Source organism: Vombatus ursinus, unplaced genomic scaffold (assembly GCF_900497805.2).
Source record: "Vombatus ursinus unplaced genomic scaffold, bare-nosed wombat genome assembly UNPS02014807.1, whole genome shotgun sequence".
Lineage (NCBI taxonomy): Eukaryota > Metazoa > Chordata > Mammalia > Diprotodontia > Vombatidae > Vombatus > Vombatus ursinus.
Genome location: NW_020954585.1, coordinates 6,386,517 through 6,405,730, shown reverse-complemented (window position 1 = coordinate 6,405,730; position 19,214 = coordinate 6,386,517). Strand labels below are relative to the sequence as shown.

Genomic DNA, 19,214 nt, shown 5'->3' with positions numbered 1-19,214 from the left:
GCACTAGGGGGCTGGAGCACCCCATGCTTGCATGTCTGAGTGATAAATTGCCTGACTTGGGATTCTTGAGTGCTTGTGTTCCTTCATGGTACCTCAGCCATGATCCCACAGCTGACTTGTTGACTCTCTTTTAAGTTAGCCCCACCTCTAGGCAGGAGTATAGCAGAGTGGAAAGAGCATTAGCTTTAAAGTCAGAGGATCTAACTCACATCCTGCCTTTGTCACTCATTATCTGTAGGACCTTGAGCAAGTAACTTAACCTCTCTGACCTCAGTTTCCTCATTTGTAAGACAGAGGGATTGGACTAGATGACACCTAAGGTCCCATCTGGTCCTAAATCTATGATCCTAAGGGCATACACTTAGAGAATGTGACAGCAACATCAATCAATAAGAATATTATTAAGTACTAGCTTTGTGCAAGGCACTGTTACTGAAAAGACCCACTGCAAGCACTCATGAAGTAAAGGTCCATAGGTTGGGGGACGTGTGGCCAGGACAGTGCACACCTCTAAAGCTTTAAGTTGCCAGTGTCCTATAGTGGAGTCATCATGCTTCTCTCTGCTGGGTGCTGAGTTTAACATTTCTTCATTAGCCTTCACTCTTATTCCGTGTTCCTGCCTTATCACGCATACCTGGCAGCAACAAATTACTTTTGTTCTGCATTACAGCCAGCACCAACATCCCTGTTCTCTCTACACTCATTTTTTTCTCACTCCCCAGCCTCCCCTTTAATAAATTATGCAAGGGCATAGATTACCAGGGAAATGAAAGAAGGGAAGTGAAATATCATTTACAATAGCAGAAAAGTATTGGTACATGTCTAATGCCTATTAGCAGGGAAAGCAAAGTAGTAGAACTAGCAAAGCACTTAGGGCTTATGGGTACTGTCACACCTTTTTATAGAGGACTTCTGTCATGTAACCCATTCATCAACTAACTAATATACATCTTATGCTCAGAGCCCTCAGGAAAGACATAGGGGTTGGTGGTGCTGCCTTCTTTCCATCCATGGGCTCCACCTAAATGGAGACTTCAAAGCCCTGGGCCAGGGCAACGATGTGGACTTGGTCACTCTTCTTGCACAAGGGACTCCACCTCCTTAACCAAACTCTTTGATGACCAGTCCACCCTCAATCAAATTCTCAACTTACTCTCCCACTGCAGAGAGTCAGAGGTAGGCAGCCATAGGTAGTCTGAAGTGTTCTGGTCATTGAAAGAGGATAGCAGTGCAGCCACCGTTGTCTGCTTCTCTGTCTCCTCGATCAAGTTCATGGAAAGTTTCAATTGTGAACTCAGTGAAGTCTTGGGACACGGGCCCTCTTTGCTCCTAGAAGAGATGACTTCAAACCTCTTAGGCTCTTTATTGTCCTCCATCAGAACCTTCAGGTGGGAAAAATCCCAATTCCTGGTAGAAGCAATTGTGATGAGACCTGGTCTTCTGGATGAATGAGTATTTTTTTTTTTGTATAGGTCTTTCATTTGCAGTTTGCAGTCGTTTTCAGTTTGCTCATTCATTGTACAGGACAGACAGCTCCAAGAGCTCTAAAACCAGTGAATTCTGGACAGGGTTTTCTGGCTGAATTCAGGCCTGCTGAGTTTTGATGATTGCATCATAGGCAAAAACAGTTCTTCTGAGTCCACTTCCCAGTGGTTCTCACTTCTGTTGCAAATGTTCCTTCACCATTACCTTTAAGTAGCTCTGGTCCACATTGCCTATTCTATGCAGCATATTGTACTAGGCCCAGGAGGAGTTGCAACATTTAGATGATACGTGTTCCCTGCTCAGATGAAGTTCATAGCATGATCCAAATCTATGCAAATCCAAAATTATACATAATAAGTGCCAAAGTAGTACATTTCTATTCTGATCACAGAACCCATCATGCTCAGGGAGGACTATTCCATAAAAAATGTACAGCAAGCTCATGGAAGTTACAGATAGATCTTGGAATCTGGCTTCATATCTAATCTTATTTTAAACACGTTGTTTGAATGCAGTTGTGTGCATGTGTTTTTCTAAAATATACTATGGAATAGTGGAAAGAATTTAGGACATGATAACCTATATCAAATTGTTTACTGTCTCAGGGAGTGAGGAGGGGAGGGAGGGACAGAGGGAAGGAGAGAATTTGGAACTGAAAATTTTAAAAAACAAATGTTAAAAATTGTTTTTGCATGCAATTGGGAAAGTATTTTTTTTAGGCAATTGGGGTTAAGTGACTTGCCCAGGGTCACACAGCTAGTAATTGTCAAGTGTTTGGTCTGAGGCCGGATTTGAACTCAGGTTCTCCCGACTTCAGGGCCTTTACTCTTTCCACTGCGCCACCTAGCTACCCCTGAAAAATATTATTAAAAAAAAGAGTTTAGGACATAAAGTCAGATGATACACAGGTTCAACTCCTGCCTCAGATATTTACTGGCTCTGTTACCCTGGGAGAGTCACTTAACTTCGGTTTGCTTCAGTTTCTTCATCTGTTAAATGGAGAAGTTAAACTCATTGACCTGCAAGGTCCCTTCTAGCTCTAAATCTATGATTCTCTGATGTCTATAACTTGGAGTCAAGAGAGATCTAGTTTCAAATCCTGTCTCTGATACTAACCATATAATCTTTGGTAAATCATTCAACTGCCTTGAGCCTCATCTGTAAAAATTGGATGATGATAAAGTGGGGAATTATTATTATTGGGGGGGGAGGCAATCAGGGTTAAATGACTTGCCCAGGGTCACACAGTTAATATGTGTCTGAGGCCAGATTTAAACTCAGGTCCTTCCTGACTCCAGGGCCAGTGTTCTATCCACTGTACCACTTAGCTGCCCCTAAAGTGTGAATTATTGAACGAAACATATGCTACCTACCTCACAGGACTGCTGTTAGTGAACTACTATGCAACCCTTAAAGAGCTATAGAAATACCCTATGGACCAGGGGTCAGCAAACTACAACTCAGGGATCAAATTCAGTCTGCTGCAAGATTTATATGGCCCTTGACCTAAGAATGGTTTTCACATTTCAAAATACAGTAAAGCAGCTATAGACTAATTTCCCCACATTTCAGTGTACTAGGAGATGAGTGAAAGTGTTAGACATCACTTCTGAGTTAGATGCTCATAAAGAGACATTATTCTCAAAAATTAGAATTCCAAGTACAGTTTCATTTTCTTTACTGCCCCTCATTCACTAATGTCACACACCACAATGTAGGAAATTAGGTCATGTCTATATGGTACCAAATATCTTACTGAAACTGGAAAATCCAAGCATCTGCTAGGATAAAAATAACATAAATTAAAACATTTGTCGTGTGATGCCAAACATCTGAATATCTAGATAGCTGATTAAGTGTTCTTTTTTCTTTCAATTTTCATCTGGTAACCTGGTATCATGTTTAGACCACATTTTTGCGTTTGGAAAAAATTTATCCCGAAGAAATTCTGATTATGTTAACCCACTAATCAACTAACTTGTATAAGTAGCATGGTAAAGTAGAAAAGAACTCTGGTATGGGAGTCAGGTGACCTAGGTTCCAATCCTAGTTTTTAGACTTACTATCTATGTGGTCTGAGGTGATTGAATCAGGTGACCTTTGAGATCTCTTCCAGCTCTAAAACTATGATCAAATAATCTTATGACTTATGACTTATTCAACTTACCGACAAAGAATTATTCAACACAGTATATACCATGGCATTATGCTAGGGTAAGGATACAAAGGTGGAAAAATACATGTTCCCTGACTTTAGGGGACTTAAAATATGTAAATTAGGTGTCCCCACATAAGAAATGGATGCCTACATGGGCCATCTAAATGTAGAGAAGTGCATCTCACAGGCAACATGGATGGATATATCTAGAATCTGGTCCGTTCTTTTCTAGGGGATACTTAAATTTTTACATTGAGAAGAGTAAAAGACTGGGTGCTCACTCCTTACTTTGCCTGTCATATCTCTACCTGTCCCATCAAATATTATTGGTCTAGGGGTATAATTTTGGGGGTTTCAAAACAAAGCCATTTCCCTATTTTCTCTTAAGGAGGAAGGTAGCCCCTAGCTTACCCTTGTCAGCTTAGTCTCTTCCCACAAAATGTCAATTTCAATATCAATTGTTCAGTATCACTAAACATTTGAGACAGCTAGGTGGGTCAGTGGATAGAGTGCTGGACATGGAGTCAGGAAGACCTAAGTGTAAATCTGGCCTTCAGACACTTACTAGCTGTGTGACCCTGGGCAGGTTACTTAACTTCTATTTGACTTAATCCACAGGAGAAGGAAATGGCAAACCACTCTAGTATCTTTGCCAAGAGAACCCCATGGAAAACATTGGTATGCTGTGGTCCATGGGGTCAAGAAGAGTCAAGACACAAATGCTTGAACAACAATAAAACATTTATTAAGTTTCTACTGTTTGCCAGGCACTATGCTAAGCACTGGGGATAAAAAAGAGGCAACAGCCAGTCCCTGCTCTCAAGGAGCTTACAATCTAATTGGAGAGACAACATGCAAACAAATATATGCAAGGCAAACCATATACAAGATAAATAGGAAATAGTACAAGGAAAGCACTAGAATTAAGAGGGGTTGTGAAAAGCTTTCTGTAAAAGGCAGGATTTTAGTTAGGACTTAGAGAAAGACAGAAAAGTCAATAAGTGGAGTTGAGGAAGGGGAGCATTTCAGGCATGGGGGACAGCCAGAGAAAATGTCCAGACCTAGGAGATAGAGTGTCTTGTGTGTGGAACAGCCAAGAAGCCAGCGTCACTAGATCAAAGGATGTGGTGGAAAGTAGGGTATAAGAAGACTGGAAAGGTAGAAGGGGGCTAGGTATGAAGGGCTCTGAATGCCAAGCAAAGCATATTTTATTTGATCCTGAAAGCTATAGGGAGCCAATGGAGTTTATTGAATAGGGAGATGACATGGTCAAACCTGTGCTTTAGGAAAATCACTTTGGTGACTGAATGGAGGATAAATTGGAATGAGGCAGATCCACCAATGAGCTACTCTAATAGTCCAGGTGTGATGTGATGAGGACTTGCAACATAGTGGCGATGGTGTTAGAGGATAGAACAGGGCAAATTTAGAGATGTTGCCAAGAAGAAATTAACAAGCTTTGCCAAATAATTGCATATGAGGGTTGAGGGACAGTGAGAAATCCAGGACAACTACTAGCTTGTGAGCCTGAGGGACTGGGAAAATGGTGTTGCCCTCTACAGCGATAGAGAAGGTGGAAGGGATGGGGAGAGGTGGTTGTAGAGGGAAAGATAATGAGTTCAGCTTTGACTTTAAAATGTCTACTGGGCATCCAGTTCAAGATGTCTGAAAGACAATTAGAAGTTCAAGATTGGAGGTCGATAGAGAAGTTAAGGCAGGATAGGTACATCTCAGAATCATTAGCATAGAGATGGTAATTAAATCCTTGAGAATTGATGAGATCCCCAAGTGAAGTGGAATAGAGGGAAAAGAGGCCCCATGACCGAACCCTGAGGAAAATGCTGTTAATACAAAAAATCATCACAAATAACAAGTAGTGAAAAACACATTTATCGAGCGAAACAGTAAAACAGAAACTGGAAAATTCTACAAATTAGAATATACCAGTAAATGCACAACTGACTGAGCTCTTTGCTGGGAGTAAAAAGACTTTGGGATCTATAGACATGTAGGGGAAGCTGGTTCCTCAATTAATCCCTGATTTCCAGCTTGCCTCCCTAGAGACTTTGTATACTTTTGACTTTTCCCATGGGTGAAATCAGAGTCTCTCTCTCTCTCGGTTTAAATTGTAATTTCATCTCACCTGTCTTCTTTCTGTCCCCTCCCTTGGCAGCCCAGACCTCATTCATATTACTAAACTGCTTATACCACTCAAATAAGATGGGAGTCTGCAATGCTATTCCTTCTAGTATGATGGTGGACTACCAGACCTTACCATTAGTTCTGACTCTGCCTAGTCCATACCATATGCCTTGCTGTCATCTGACCTACTCAGTATTGACATCTAAGTCCCCTTGGACCCTGTCATCAGACCTCTCTTGGAAATTAGGACTTCTAGACCTTTATTTTTTTTCATGATGCAACTATAAAATAATATTTTAGTATGAAACTTTTACTTAATAGAAAACAAAACAAAACTTACTGGCATGAAGAAATTTAGGAAATAAGATTATTGACAAAATAGCAATATTGCTAAATATAGCCTACTAGAGAAATTAATCTATAATTATAACTTGTTTGTATTAAGAATATAATCTTCTCTACCTCCTCAACCTCAATCCTCGTTCTTAGGAAGGAATAGATTATTTCTTTGGTCCACATGCAACGTATTTCCATCATTCATTTTTAATTTTACCCCCATGTGACTATTGCTATTCAAATTTTTTTTCTTCTTTCTAGATCTTTCTGTTTGCCCACTGTGGACCTTTCTTTTATTTGTTGTCTTTCCCAATTGGAGTATGAGTTCCTTGGGAGCAGGAACTCTCTCACATTTGCTTTGTGTATCCTGAGTATTTATCATTGTCCGTAGACCACAGCAAGAGCTTAATAAATGCTTTTTCATTCATTCATCCACTCCAACCCCATCATTTTTCATATGAAGAAACTGAGCAGGAGTTTTGAAATTGAGCAGGACAGTTGTAAAATGGATTTGTGCAACACCACACAGCCAGTCAGTGGTGCAATCTGGACTTGAAAACAGTTTTTAGTCCTTTGGGTACTTTGCATCCCACCAAACATAAAATAAGATAACACAATAGTGCATATACTAAGACATTAGATCTTAAGTTTAGTACGTAATCTTTTCACCTAAAAAATTGAAATAAGTTTTGTTCAGGGGCAGAATGGCTGGCAAAAATCAGTAGTCAATTTATCAACATAATTCTGTGGTTTATAATTTTGTGACACCATGACATAGTTTTTATTAATGCAGATACTGTGAGCCTTATGAAAGTTTAAACTAAAACAGACTATAACCATAAATGCCAGGATACATACAAACATTTAGGACTTATTTCAATAATCATGTGTAGGTCTAGCATTTTAGGCAAACAGAACATCTTTTTCAGTTTGTTAGCCCCCTGTTGCTGTTTTTAAAAGATGATGGGTAAATTGTCATGTTTCTGAGGATGCTAAAGGAAAAGAAAAGACTCTGCTGGTATATTCGGTCAATTACACCTGCCTTTCCCATCTGTGCAGGAGAAGAGTTCACACCATTCGTTTTGTTATATTTCTGAAAGTGTGAGGGAACTAAGGGGCTATGATGTGAAGTCCACGGAAGGTTCATAAATATGAAATAAGTAGGGAAAAAAAAGCGCAGCCTAAAATAACTTTGTCTACTGCAGGAAATGATTTGTTTCTAGGTTGGGAAATGTTGGACAAAATAAATTATATTTGAGGGCCCCAGGGTGAGTTCCCTGGGGTTTTAAAACCCCATTGTTCAACACATGAGGCCAGGCAGAGAAAGACGAGTATCATGGGATCACAGATTTAGAAATGAAAGGATCTTTAGACATCATCTAGTCCAATTGTCTCATTTTACAGCTGAGAAAACAGATGCTCAGAAAGGTTCAGAGATATGCCTAAGGACATGTCACTAGTAAGTAGCAGAGGCAATATTTGAACCCAGATCTTCTAATTCCAAATCCAATGTGCTTTTCATTGCATCAGAGTCCGTGGGAACTTTGGGAACAAAGTCCTTGGGCACAAAAATCTAGTCATCCTATGCTAGATTATTATTACTGTTCATCAGGGGTTCTTGTTTACTGAGTCTGTAACTAGAAGTGTGAAAGGAGAAAAAAAGGAAAATTTCTGCTGCTGTATAAATTGGTGGTGAATATGGAGATTTGACTGAAAGGGTAGAAAGATAGATTGGAACCAAAATCTGGAGTTAGAATGGTTCCTAGGACCTATTTGGAGTAAACTTCTGACTGAATTGATTTTTTTCTTTTTAAATATTTTATTTTTTCCATTTACATACAAAGACAATTTTAAACATTCATTTAAAACAATTTTGAGTTCCAAATTTTCTCCCTCCCTCCTTTAACTGCCTCCTCCTTATGACAGTAAGCAATTTGGTATAGGTTATATATGTGCAATCTTGTAAAACATATTTCCATATTAGTCATGTTGTGAAAGAAGAAACAGACCAAAAGGAAAAAAAACACAAAAAAATAAAGAAAGTGAAAATAGCATGTTTCGATCAGCGTTCAGACTCCATCAGTTCTTTCTCTGGATATGGATAGCATTTTCCTTCATGAGTCTTTTGGAATTGTCTTGGATCATTGTATTACTGAGAAGAGCTAAGTCATTTATATAATGTTGATCATCACACAATGTTGCTGTTACTGTATACAATGTTTTTCTGGTTTTGCTCACTTCACTTTGCATCAGTTCATGACTGGATTGTTTTTTGCTACTTTGCCTAAACACAACCTCAGAGCCTCATTGAAGACAAGTTATTTACAAGGCTTCCTATGGCACCCCTCAAGATAACATATGTATTTTAGGCAACATTTTTTTATTATGAACTTGTCAAACATAAACGCATCCATATACAAAGATGAGCAAAAAAAGAGGTAGGCACATAAAAACATAAATCTCTCTGTATAGTGTGAGTTTCTTAAAATATATATTAAATTTAACATGTTAGCATCAATACTGCCATGCTTGTATGTGTCCCTTTTTGAACTTTTCTGCTCTCCATATTTTAAAAAATGCTTTATTGATGTTTTTTTTTTTTTAATTTTGCATCAGTGTCACTACCTCTTATTCTTCTCACAACTCTCCTTTCTCCTAAAAAAAAAAGCCCTCCTTTGTAACAAATAAGTATATTCCAGTAATTCACACATTGGTCATATCTTAAAATGTAGGTCTCATTTTGCACAGTCCACTACCTCTCTACCAAGAGGAGGGAAGCATTCTTCACCATCATGACTAGCCACTTGCATTGATCAGTCTTTCAAAATTGTTTTCTATTGTAATAATTGTATAAATCAGTCCCTTGGTTCCCCTCTTACTTCACCTTCTATCAGTTCACATAAATCTTCCCAGGTTTCTCTGAATCTGTCCCTTTTGCCATTTTTCACAACACAATGATATTCCATTATATTCCTATACCACAATTAATTTAGCTCCATTTCTTGGGCACTCACTTTTTCCTCACTTTTTCACTTTTTTTATACCTATGGATTCTTTTCCTCTTCCACCTGACCCCCCAGTCCTTTATATATTATCTTCCCTTTTAGAATGAATGTTAAGATCCTTGAAGATAGGAATTGCGTTGTTTTCTTCTATTTGTATCCCTAGAACTTAGCACAGTTCCTGGTGTTATTAAATCCTTGATATATGTTTTATCTATCAATTATAAAATAGGTCATTATTGCCCTGAAAAATTAAAGGGAGAAATAGAATTAGCAAAAAAAAAAAAAGTACAAAAAGAAATAAAGTAGGAACTGGGTGAGTGTGTGAAATTTAAGGATAAGATGACATAACTTAGCAATTTAGAAATATGTGTGGAGAATATAAATGTATTAATAGAATCAACAAAAATTAGAATCATTTTACTATGGGACAGAAAGGTATGAATAACAATGGAAACAACCAAACAAACCCATAAAACAGCCCAACTGAAAAAGGATTTAGAAGAAATGAAGCAAAAGAGATGGGTCTGGAGGACAGATTAAAGAGAAGAGTCAGGGGCATTTTAAGGTTAGAATTATCCAGTTTCTTGAATACTATGAAGAAAAGCATCTAGCCATTATAGTTCAGGAAAACATACAAGACAATTTCCCAGAAAAAATGAAAACAAGGACAGATTGAAAAATAGATGGACCACACTGATGTCATAAAAATTAAATTACCCCATCCCAGCTCCCTGAGGTCCCACAAAAGATATGGTTCCCTTGAGAAATTACTGTAATTTTTTCTATTAAAATGGCAAAAAGGGCCTCAATGAGTTGTAAGTTCAGAGGGCCTATTTCAGAGAGGAAAGAGGAATGTTGTCTGCCTACAAATGTGCCAACTCCATTTGGAATTCAAAGTCTTTGATTTAAATGATGCTTTTACAACCAGTTGTACAGGCAGGTTGTTCCTCTAGGTTGCTTTAGGACTACTTTAAGTTGACTGAGAATTTGACAATTCAGCGAGTCCTCCACAGTTTCAGCTACTAAGGAAATTCCAGTGAGGACCTAAGAGATCCTATATCAACCATCTCAGTTGACCCCAACCCACAAGCTTGTTTTAGCACCTTTCTCATGCGGAACCGTAACTAGGAATTTTTATACCTGGGACAAATTGAGGTGAGATAGAAGGGCAGATCTGGGGAGATACTTTGGGCCTCAGAACACAAGGTATCCTGCGGCAGAGACCCAGGAATACTGTCCTGTTGAAGACAATGACCCTGAATAGGCCCTGTGAGGAGAAACCACAGGATATAGCTGCTGAGAAGGCCATGAGGAAAGGAGCAGGGAAAGGCTAGGCCACAGCAAGCTAACCTGAGATACAGAAAGCCCTTAGAATCCCACCTAGCCAGCTCACATGAACAATGAAGCTGACGCTGATCCTGGACATCCCTATGGAGGGTATAGTGAGGGTCCCCAGGCCAGGAGATACGGGGAAGGACATACAATGTGCCCTGGTCAGGAACAATAGAAGAAAGAGTCCAATCCACCCCTCCAAAGTATCCAGTTTGTGTCCCCACAGCATGATTGACAACTCCCTAATCTCTAGGCAGAGGTTGGGGACAGTTCTATCTTAGAAAGCAGGCAAGGGATATAGTGATAGAGGTAGGTGGGTTCAAGGAGATAAGTGACCAGGGGTATGCTGGAACTAGATCTTACTGACTTTCAATAGCTGATTGTAATTTTTTTCAGTGTGAGCATCATCACCTTGGAAATTAGCAAGTCCTGCAAATCAGACCTTGATTTTGTTTTGTCAATTGTCCAAACTTAAGAAAGTTATAGAGAAAATGTTAATTTTAATTAAGCTTAGTAGTGTGTTGTAGGCATTTTTTCCCCCAGAGAGCTAGTTGTTAAGCATTTTCCAGAATATTCCTGGGTGTAATAATGTTAAAAAAAATAAAACCAAACCTAGGGGTAGTACCAGGGGATTGTCTAGGGCAGTGGGGGCAGTCATGTTACACAGGGTGGGATGAGCAGAAGACCATAGCTTGGGGACATCAGGCGGGAAGACTGCCATAGGAAGGAAGCATACTCCCAACTCTCCACACCCTGGGGGAAATGTCCTGGTTGTCCTGGCCTAGTTACAGCTCCTTTCTTAAGAAAGTCTCAGTTGGGATATTTAAGGGACTCATTTTTTTTTTTTACCTTTATATAAACATTCATTAACACAGGGATCTGGGGAACCACAAAGAACCAAAGAGAAGATATCAAAGCCCGTTTTTCCTCTTGAGGCCAATTTAGGGAAAAAAAAAACATTGCGAATAAAGGTGGGTAAACTCTATAATGAACATTTCCTTTTTTCTAAGAATGATCTGTCCCAAGGACCTGGCAGGTATGATCAAGAACATCAAGCACTTCTACCTTGAAGAAGAAGAGACCAGGAACAAATGGGAGGTGAGGTTGGTCAAATCCATTTAACTCAGCTTTCCAGATCTGGATCACAAGATTTTGGTACTATTTTCAATAAAATTCATGCTGCATGGACTCTTGTCCAAGCAAACTTTGTGGTCATTTCAAAGCATCTCCAAATAGCTAAAATGATGCATTTTATGACTTGTTTATCCTAAAGTCAGAGGTCCACTAAGGACTCAGAGCTTTATTTGTGGCTCCCTTTTGAAGGGAATTTATTAAAGCCAGGAGCACAGAATCAGAATGCTCAGACCAAACCTGAGGAAGATTTGCTTTAAATTTCGATAATATTATTTTCCAACCTCCAAAGAGAAATGGGAAGGAAGATGGGGGGAGGAGTATGACAGTTACTATTCTCCAATGTAAGCATCTTAAGGTCTTTAGAAATTTTCCTTCTTTCTTTCTTTCTCCCTCACTCCCTCCCTTCTTTCCTTTTTCCCTCCCTCCTCTCTTCCCCACTCACTCACTCTCTCCCTCACTCACCCCTTTCCTTCCTCCTTCCCTTTATCCCCTTTCCCGTTTCCCTCCCTTCTTCCCCTTCTTCCTTCTTCCTTCCCTCCCCTCTTTCCTCATTTCCTCCTTCACTTTCTCCCCTCTTTCCTTCCTCCTTCCCTTTATCCCTATCTCCCTTTCTCCCTTCTTTCTTCTTTTCCTTCCTTCCCTCCCTCCCTCCTTCTTTCCTTCCATGTTACCTTTAGGCAATCCAGACACTGAAATATGATTGGAAACATACCACCTGGAGATGAAAGGATGAGGGAGTCACAGGCCAAAATGTGCTGGTGGATTAATCCTCAGGTCACTTATTGTCAGGACATGAGGCCTTGTACTGACAGATGACCAAGAGAGCAGGCAGCCAAGAGCCCATCTCTCTGGGCGCCTAGTCTGGGTGCTCAGAAAATGGAATTCCTGCTTAGGAATGTCAGGAGAGCTGTCCATCCTAGTTTTAGTGCTGAGCCTATCTTAAGACTTGCTTTACCTTCTACAGCAAAATACCTTCTCTCTGAATATGTTTCAAATTATTTTCCATCCTTGATTCAGAGACTCAGATAGTCATTGTCATTCCCTCAAATATTACCACAACCCTTTTTGGACCAGCTCTATGGTTTCACTGGTATGGGGACTTCATAGAAAGGAACTACTTCTAATAGTACAAATTGACACCTACAGCTAGGTATAGAGGATGGGGTCCTCGAACTAGGGTTAGGAATACCTGGGTTCAAATCCACCCAAGCTACTTAGTAGTTGTAATCCTGCACAAGTCATTTAACCTGCTTGAGCCTAATTTTTCCTACCTGTAAAATGAAGAAGTTGGATTTGATGGCCTCCTATGAACTTAAAATTTTAGAGTTGCCTAGGACACTGTAGGGGTAGTTGGATTGTGCAATGGATAGAATGCCAAGCCTGCAGTCATGAAGACTCACCTTCATAAGTTCAAATCTGGCCTCAAACACTCACTAGTAAGGTGTGTGGTCCTGGGCAAGTCACTTAACCGTGTTTGCCTCAGTTTCCTCATCTGTAAAATGAGCTAGAGAAGGAAATGGCAAGCCACTCCAGGACTTCTGCCAAGAAAACCCCAGATGGGGTCACCAAGACTTGGACACAACTAGAAAATGACTGAATGACAAAAGGGCACTGAAAGGTTAAGTCAAGGTCACACGACCAGTATATGTTGAGAGGTAGGACTTGAACCCAGGTCTTCCTGACTCTAAAGTGCCTTCTCCCTTCCACTTTTATCCTTGGTGACTTCCCTACAGACAGTAATTTTTTTAAAGTGATAGTCAGTCTCTGACATAGGTCTAGAGATGAGAAGGATTTCTAATGCCATCTAATCCAAACCCTTCATTTTACAAATGAGGAAACCAAGGCATATAGAGAATTAAGTGACTTGCCCAAGATCACGGTAGAGGGGAGATGTGAACCTACTTCTATGGACTGCGGAGTCAGTGGTCTTTCCCTTATACTACCATTAGTCCCTTTCTGTGCAAGTCATGTTGTATAGGGGCCAATATACCCAGAGGCCAAATGGCTCCTTGCAAATGGCAATGCACAGGCCTATTGATAATAATTCAGATAATAATAATATTATTAGTTAATATTAATGATAGTATATTATTAACAGAATCAATTCTGTTGATATGTTATAATGTATTGTGATATGTAAGATATAATACATGTAAGATATAATTATGTATTATGTGTATATATATAATCATATAATATATAGTCTTTATGTTATATACATATACATATAATTAATACCATATACATAATATATAATACACATATTACATGCATATCACAATGCATGTAATATATACATTATATATAATGTATATAGAATTACATATTATATCTTACATATCATATATATGTAGATATAGGCTCATTGGCTCCTTCTGAGGTCCCTTCCAGTTCTCAATGTAATATATTATGTCTCTAGGTATAGTTCTCTTTCCACTGTACCACACAGTTGCACAAAAGAACACAGTATCTCAGAGTATTTCCAGAAAGGGTGCTATTCCCTAAAGGGGGGAGTATGTTTTATAACAGTAATAAACTTAGCAAAACCTTTAAGCCAATTACAGAGATGTTCTGAATAATTTCTTTACTCTGTTCAAATTTAAAGAGCTCTCTCTCTCTCTCTTTAATATAATAATATGACCTTTCCCTTTCCGCATCTCTCCTGGTTCTGCCTACTTTGTCATGTACCAATTCATATAAGCCTTCCCAGTTTTCTCTGAAACCATCCCTCTCAGGATTTCTTACAGCACAATAACATCCCATTACACTCATGAACCATGATTTGTCCAGCTATTCCACAACTGATATTTTTGTACATAATTTTCCCCCCATCTCTTTGGGATATAGCCCTAATAATAGTATCACTGGGTCAAACAGTTTTCTTGAGTTTAGTACCTTTGGGAGCACAGTTCCAAACTGCTTTTCCACTGAGACCAACAGAAAAAAAAAAAAAAGCCCAGGTCCATCAACACTGAGGCATACCAGCTAAGTGCAGAGCACAGATCTAGAGGCCAACAGGGCATCTATCAGGTCAGGAGGTAGGGTGAAGGGTGAGAGGGATCCAGCAGGGAGGTAGTGGATAGAAAACAAAGCAAGGAACCCCAGAGAGTCAAGAGGCATGGCCCCAGAAAGGTGGCAAGGTTAAATCAGGAATCTCCATACGTCTTGCTCTTAATATGCCTGCCCCTGCCCACTGTACATGTGCTTGGTCACATTATTGGCCAAGAGATCTCTTTTGCCTCTCAGCATCATAGGGATAGGAGGGACAGGAAGTAAAATGGTAGAACAAATTGGTTATGGATTTGTCAATGACAAGGAGAGCTTTTTTTTTCTCTTTCTACATATTTTAAATTAACATGGTGTGATTTTTGAGGAAACATAAAATTATTATTTTAGAAAGCTGGGGAGGGGGAAAACCCTTTGGGGTTATCGAATCTCTCACAACATTACAGATTTATACCTGGCAAGAACCTTACAGGCCACTTAGTCTAACCCCTTATTTAGAAACTGTGGCCCAAGGACATATAGTGACTTGCCCAAGGTCACCCCAAGTAGTAAGTGGCAATAACTGCATTTGAACCTAGGTCTTCTAACTTCAATTCCAGCATGCATCCTCTCAACACATAAGGGAACTGACATGCAGAGAAGTTAAGTGACTTGTCCACTTAACTTGCCCAAAGCCGCACAGCTGGTGGGTCGTTTGTTTCATCTCCACAGTTTATCTCAGTATTGATGAAGTCACAGGTTAAACTTTAGGCTAAGTTGCACCCAAGCTTCTGGCAGTATTTTTTAGCTGCTAGGAACCTATACCAATTCCTCTTTTTTTTTGGTCCCCCAGGAACTTTGTAAAAACTCTAAGAGGGAGGAGTCAAAACTTTTTAATTATCTTTCCAACCCCTCTGATTGTCTTATTGGCATACATAAATTCAGATTAAGGCAGTTAGGCGGCACAGTGCATAGAGTGCCAGACCTGGAGTCAGAAAGACTCATCTTCTTGGGTTCAAATCTGGCCTCAGACATTTACTAGCTGTATGACCCTGGGCAAGTCACTTAACCCTCTTTGCTTCAGTTTCCTCATCTGCAAAAAGAGCTGGAGAAGGAAATGACAAACTACTCCAGTATCTCTGCCAAGAAAGTCACAGAGAGTGGGATGTGACTGAAAAACAACTTAACAACAGCAAAAAGTTTAGATGACCTCCCTAGAGCAGGGCAGGAAAATTCCATAGATACTAGATAACTAGGCAGTCTTTCCAGGGATAGTGCTACATGGTGGTTCCTCCTCACCTAGAACATGCAGAAGGTTGTGGTTATCCTACAAGACTGTGAACAAATGCTCAGTCATCTTCTTGAAAAGTCAAAAGTTACTGTTGCATTGAACCAAAAGTTTTGTTTATAATTACCATTGGTTATGCCCCAATTATCTAGATTAGTTCTAGGTGTGTCAAACATAAATGTTGACTTAATTTTAAAATGTAATGTTATCTATGTTTTATCATATTTTTATTTATTTTGTTAAATATGTCCCAATTTCATCTTAATCTGGTTTAGGCCTTACTGGGGAATATTGCCTGATGATGTGGTCTTCAGTCCTTGGGTTTGATATCTCTGGGTTAGAGCAATGATGTAGATTCACCCAATTAGATGATGGGTTTTGATGCCCTTTGTGAGTCAATTAACTTTGCTTTGGCCCACGAACCCTTAACCCCAGCCAGCCAAATGCTGCCAACACACCTTGTCCATTACAAGAAAGACAAGGCCAACAAGTTATCCCTACTATTGGGGAAATAACTCTAGTGTCACCTTTGTATCCAGATATTGTTGGTACATTTAAAAATTACTGGATTTGAAACCAAAGGATCTATACTCAAATCCTGCCTCTGTCACTGTCTGGGTTACCTCGAACAACAAGTCTCTGGGCCTTAGTTTCCAAACTTATGAAATGCTCTAGAAGTAGGCCAAAAAGTGAAGGCAAGAGCAAGACAGAGTCAGGTTTCGGGACAAATTGTCGATATCCTCTAGAGTTCTTTCCAAATCGAAATCTGTGATCTTCTGATCCTTCGAAGTGTCTTTGAAGTTCTAGGTGATTCTCCATATTATTGTTAATGTCACATTTCTTTCTCCCTGTATCTCAGTCAGCCCAGAATTGCAAATTTATTTTAAAATAGCTACTGGAGTCTCTATTCTTTCACTGGTTGTTATTCTCTTTCTTGAACTATCATGGGCTCAAAATCCAGATTTTCCCCTGGTTTACAGCCATATGGTTTTCCCAGCATGTCTGTCTTTAGTATTCTTCATCCTGGAGCACCTACAGCCAAACAACCAGTACTCTAAGGGACACTGAATGATGAACCATGAACTAGTGGTAGGCTCCTGTGGGTCCCCACCAGCGACTGCTGCCTATGGTTTATCTCAGACCTCCACGGTAAAAGGGATATTATTCTGGTCAGCAAAGAAATGATACAAACGTATTTGTGCAATGCTAATTTTGTCTGAAGCTATCAGGTGGTGTGTGAATAAGTTGCATAATGGTAAGTAAATCAACTGGAGGCAATCCAGTGTAAAGTGATATATGAAGCAGAGCCCTTTTCTCAGTGGGTAGAGATTTGCATCAGCAAGAAAGAGATATTCTAACACCTCTCAGAAGCTGTGCATGTTTGGATACCTACATTCTTTGCCAGTGACTCATTCCAAGCATAGGCAGGAGCTGACAAAGCCACTTGGACTCCATTTGGACAAAGGAAGGCAAAGGTTAGAGTGCTGTTGGGACTGTAAATCTTCTTCTTCTCTTGTCAGAAAAGAATAAGAAATGCATAGACAGTTACATATGTGTGGTAATGATGCACAGGAGCAAAATATTGGTGGAGAAATAATAAAAATGGTTCACATTTATAAAGTGTTTTAAGGTTACCAACATGCTTTCCTCACAGTGGCAATGCAATGGAGTGGTTAGCTCAGTAATTATTACTCCCATTTTACAGATGAGGAAACTGAGACTGGCATAAGTTAAGTGACCTGCTCAGGCAAACATGGTAAAATGGAAAGCACACTAATTCTGGAATTGGAGAATCTAGGTTCAAGCCCCAACTTTGATGCATACTACCAATGTGGCTTTAGGTAATTCACATAATCAAGTATTTATTATTTGCTAGACACCATGCTAGGTAGTTGGGGAGCAAGCACAAGGAATGAAACAATCCCTACTCACAAACAGCTTCCATTCTGATCAGGGAAACAGCAAATACATACAAAAATATATACAGCATGTATATAAATGTAGAGTGAATGAATATAAATATATAAAGAGGAGTGAAGGTAATATGGGTTCAAATCTGGCCTCAGACATTTACTAACTGTGTGACCCTGGGCAAGTCACTTAACCTTCTTTGTCTCAGTTTTCTCATCCGCAAAAAGAGCTGGAGAAGGAAATGCCAAACTACTCCAGTATCTCTGCCAAGAAAGTCACAAAGAGTGGGACATGACTGAAAAACAACTTAACAACAACAAAAAGTTTAGATGACCTCCCTAGAGCAGGGCAGGAAAATTCCACAAATACTAGATGACTAGGCAGTCTTTCCAGGGATAGTGCTACATGGTGGTTCTCCCTCAGGTTGTTAGGGAGATCAGGAAAGTCTTCATGCAGAAGTCAATGTTTGAGTTGCTTCCTTTTTTTTTTTTTGGCTAGGCAATGGGGTTAAGTGACTTGCCCAGGATCACACAGCTAGTATGTGTTATGTGTCTGAGGCTGGATTTGAACTCAGGTCCTCCTGAATCCAGGGCTGGTTCTCTATCCAGTGAGCCACCTAGCTGCCCACTTTGGTCTCATTTTAAAAAAAATAATAATAATTTTTATTTGTCAAAGAAGACTGGCCAGTTTTCCTTCGGGTCTGCACAATCTTCTCTATTGGGTGTCTACCCAAATAGATACTTAGCAAAAATGCTTCTGTAAATTCTTGATAACTCATAGTAGAAGGATCCTGTTGACTGCTGCACTTGACTGCTTCCTGTCTGCTTAACTAATGGTGAAGAAAAGTACTTTAATTGACTACTGAGCCAGGACTGTGTGCCCCAATGGAACAAAAGCTCCAATGGAAGAACTTGAGCCCTCTCTCCTGGCAGCTTTCAAGTGAAGATGAAATAGTTCGGACCTCCGGGAGGCGAGAGAGGTACTTGGCAGCAGTATTCAGCTGCAACTATAACTATGGCTATCTCATTTCCCTACCTGAGTTGCCATGCGAATGCATGGTCCTGATACATCTTCTGTCTCTGCTGTATTTATTCCTTCATTTCCCTCATGAAAGAGTATGAGCTTCAAAGGGTCAGCTGATTTACCAGAGATCCAGTTTTGGGAGCCTATGGCAGAGATTGCTATAGCCTCTACAGCTGAACTGGACAAGGAATTGCCATAATCCCAAAGAGCAACCTGCATGACCCAGAGCAGCAGAGAATGCATTAGGAAACTAAAACACTATGTCTGACAAGTAAGACTCATCTATGCTTCACTCAGAAAAGAACTTGATGGCAGGAATATTTGTAGAAACCACTAAATTTGAATAGGCTCTCAGTTTCAGAGGTCTTTGTACTTCTCACTGTAGCTTCTCAGTTAATATGTCTTTGTAAAAACT

At 39.7% G+C, this 19,214-nt stretch overlaps 1 pseudogene; it reads right to left on the bottom strand.

Annotated features, from left to right (window-relative positions):
• Positions 1-935: 935 nt before the first annotated feature.
• On the bottom strand, positions 936-1,686 carry LOC114051988 (annotated as a pseudogene).
• Positions 1,687-19,214: the final 17,528 nt, after the last annotated feature.